The 3,873-nt window shown below is 39.3% G+C and overlaps 1 long non-coding RNA gene across 1 annotated transcript; it reads right to left on the reverse strand.

Moving 5' to 3' along the window:
- Window positions 1-1,283: 1,283 nt before the first annotated feature.
- Window positions 1,284-3,483, reverse strand: LOC134472602 (uncharacterized). The gene is made up of 2 exons (XR_010042487.1): window positions 3,050-3,483; window positions 1,284-1,431 (listed from the first exon to the last, which is right to left on the reverse strand). It is a non-coding gene; the product is annotated as an uncharacterized LOC134472602 (long non-coding RNA).
- Window positions 3,484-3,873: the final 390 nt, after the last annotated feature.

A 3,873-nucleotide genomic window follows, 5' to 3' on the forward strand; every position in this document is an offset into this window, starting at 1 on the left:
AGACACCTAGTTACCTGAGAGAGCCATGCAGATCCCAGCTGCCTGGGTTGTGCTGATGGGAAATGACTGTAGCCAGGACTTAACACAGAGGGGTGGTTTCCTCTCTAAAGTTCTCTGTGTTTTCAAATGTAAATGAAAAGGCCAAGAAAAGTCACTGAGTGAATAATGGAGGAAACACTTGAGATAAAGGAGGGGTAATTATGATCTCTTTCAGTGGAGTGAAGCCTGATTTTTCATAAGCTGCTGCTGTTTCTAATTTCTACTGCTGAAAGGACAAAATATTCATTTTAGGATGTGGAAAAAAAGAAATATCAACTCCATTCACTTTACATCCAACAGAATGTGACTGGGAAATTAAGAGTAATGCAGACTTTCTTTTTAGACTCAGTTTTAAGTTCTTCATGTGAGTAGGCCATAGAAGGTATATTTTGCTGCTTACAACAATAGATTTAATTGGCTACTTAATCAAATTACAGATTTCTCCCTGAATTCCTTTCTTTTACAATGCTGCATGATGTAATTGGTGAAATTAGTCCTACTTGACCTAGGGCACATGTGAAAACTTGGCTGTGAAGTCTGTACAATCTTATCTCTAGGATACTGAAATGTGTTTCCCATATGGTCAAAATGGTTTACTTATGTTATTTCTGCCACAACAGGAACTGCACCAATAACAATGTCCTTGTGCTTTATTTCCCCAAATCTATTTTATTCAAAGATAAATAGAAAGAAGAAGAAAAAGAAGGAGGAGGAGGAGGAAAAATTATAACAAAATTTCAAAGTGCATCAATCAGGGGTAACAGTGGTGCATACGTTGTGCATTGCCATCCCCAAATCATTCACCCAGGGCATAGGACATCTGCTTTCAATGGTCCAAACAGTTACCAGCATGAATCTTTCTCTTCATCGAACTAAAAAAAATCAGTAGTATAACTATCTGAACTATTTTTTTATATACATATGCATACACATATATGTATGTTTTCCTTTCTGTGCTTTGTTTTTCTCTAAGCACAAAGAAATTTTTTTCTTGGTAATAGTGTTTGTGTGGCTGGCAAATCCCAGTCGATTTTCAGTTGTCACTTGGTTTAGATGCAGTGGCTCTAAGAGCATGGAGCTTTCTGTCCAAGGTTCAGACCAGCCTGGAGACAAGGGTGTTCTATTTCTTTCCAGACAACTTCAAGATTGTTGTATCTTTTCCAGACTTCCACTGATATATCCCTTGGAAATAATCTTTTTCCAGATTTTAATAGTTATTTTGGCAATCACACAATTTCCTTGTCTTTCTTTTTTTTTATTTTTTTGGTACTGGGAATCAAACTCATGACCTTCCTTGCTTCTTTTGTCCATTGTAGGCAGTCACACCCATGTGTCCCATCTGGGTGCCTGTAGGCTTGTGGTAGGGCCATGTCAAACCGTCCATTGAGAAGGCTGCAAAAAAAAAGAGAGAAAAAAACATAGCCAGGTTTGGTAGTGCACGCCTGTAATCCCAGCATTTGGGAGGCTGAGGCAGGAGGATCATTGTAGTTTGGGACCAGCTTGGGTTACAAAGTGTGCTCAAGGCCAGCCTGAACTGCATAAAGATATTCTGTTTCAAAAAAAGACAAAAAAAAAAAAAAAAAAAAAAAAAGACACAGGCTGGTCCCCTATGGCTGTCACCTCTGGGGCCTCTGGGTCCACAGTTCCCAGCTCTGTTCATGCCCCCAAGGAGTGATCTGAATTTCTGTGCCACATTACATGAGTGGCTAATGTCTTCCACCACGCCCGGAGAGGACTGGGACATGTCCACCCAAATTTCCATCTCCCCCTGCCAAAGCAAAGAAAAGCAAAACAAAACAAAAAATTTCAAGTGTAACATCCCAAAATTATTCATGGACCATTTCCAGTGAACTGGCAAGGGCGGGGCGGCAGAATCTTCCAGATTAAACCTCTGAGGTTACACTTTTTATTGTAGACACAACTTTGTGAGATACAGGGCTGAAGTCCACACCTACAGATTTATCTTCTCTATGATTTTCTTAGATCATTTCTACCTCTCCTTTGGAGAATACCATTCTCCTCACTAATAGGTAATTTGAAATCTTGAGCGCTGAGATGTAGCTTGGAGGTGGAGTGCTTGTTAGCATGTGTGAGCCTTAGGGATCTTAGGTGTGAGTAGAAAAGGTCTTATTTTGACAAGGTTTGATATTTTAAAGAATACTTAATTTTTGAATTTAATTTTTAAAGTCTGATATAACCTGACTCCTAGCCTGTTTCTTCTCTTTGAACTCTTTTGTGAGCAGGGATATATTCCTATAAGTTTTTGTTTGTTTTTTAAGGACAGGGTTTTGCTATGTAGTTCAGAATGGTCTTAAACTCAGAGCAATCCTCCTGCCTTAGCGTTCTGAGTGCTGGGATTCCAAGTAAGTAATCCCAGGCCTGGTGTTTTATATACATTTTCTCTTTTCTTTTCTTTTCTTTTTTTTTCCCCCCAAGACTGGCTGGGCTGCATAGCAAGACCCTATATTAATTTTATTTTACAGAGATTAAAACCAAACAAAATAGAACAGAATAAAGCCAATCAAAACAAGGCTGTGTAAGTGACACAGGAGTTCAAAACAAGGTAATAAGAAATCAACAATGGTTACCATAATGCCTCTTGTTACCTTCAAAATAGCTGCTCATATCTTCAGATATAGTAAAATCGAACAGAATAGAACCAACAAAAACAAAATAATGAATGCAATACAGGACTTTAAAACAAGATGATAGTCCCAATATGACTACCATAATATATCTTGTTATCCTCAAAATAACTGCTCATGCCATCAGACATAATAAAATCAAACAAGATAGAACAAAATAAAACCCAACCCAACAAACCAATGAGAATGATACAGGACTTCAAAACAAGATAATAGGGAATTAACAATGGCTACCATCTTCAGGAGATCCCCCACAGATGCCACACTATGTATTGCTATCCTCTAAGCAGATGATCAGACTACCAGCTTTAGGCCTGCGAAGTCAGTGAAACCCTAAACACTGCAAGCATTAAATTGTATTTCACCTCATTAGCCATCATCACAGTCTGTGTTTCTCGGGACCAGCTAGCTGCTCTCGGGGGTTGGGGGGAGACCTTAGCTCTTCTTGTCTCCCAGATCATGGTCTCGGAAGGGCTGGCGTCTGGCTGTCTCCCAGTCAGCCTGTGCATGGCACTGACTCACAAGAGGTCTCGGCTTCTTGTTGACTTCTCACTCTCCTCCTCAGCAGTCCGCCATGGCACAGACTCACAGAAAAAGCCGGCATCTGGCTTTCTGCCAGACAGTGCATGCACGGCACCCACTCTCAGTTATAAGTATTTTCTTGCATTTATATTTCAAAGAGGGAAAAGCAGTATAAATAGTGCTTCCTAATTGAGCAGCATACAGTTTCTTGGGTTTTTCAAAAATACAAATGACAAGATTTGACGTTAGACTGATTTATCAAAGAGGTTTTAGGATATTTTGAGAGTTCCCAAGTGATTCTGATGTAACTATCCACTTATTTATAGATTGCCTTTGGGATCTCTAAGAATTTCCTTAGACAGAATAAATTTTCTTATAAAACCTTTTCTTGAGGGAAGTCTGATACCATTTCAGGATGTCATTAGGAAGCATTGTAAGAGAAGAAAAACACAGCTTTTTGTTTTGGTTGCTTCCACAGTTAATAAAAAAGCCCCCCACCCCCATTCCAGGGAGTGAACTCATTCCTGGCATCGCATCCCCAGGTGTTTACTTATAATATGATGGGATTAAACATTTCAAAACCAGGCACAGAAATCTGCCTATGATGAGCTTTGACCTTTGCATTTGTAAATCTGCTTTTAATGATTGACCATAACAAGCTTAAGCA

Source organism: Cavia porcellus, unplaced genomic scaffold, assembly GCF_034190915.1.
Source record: "Cavia porcellus strain 051 isolate PalLab524CR breed Dunkin Hartley unplaced genomic scaffold, mCavPor4.1 scaffold_24, whole genome shotgun sequence".
NCBI lineage: Eukaryota > Metazoa > Chordata > Mammalia > Rodentia > Caviidae > Cavia > Cavia porcellus.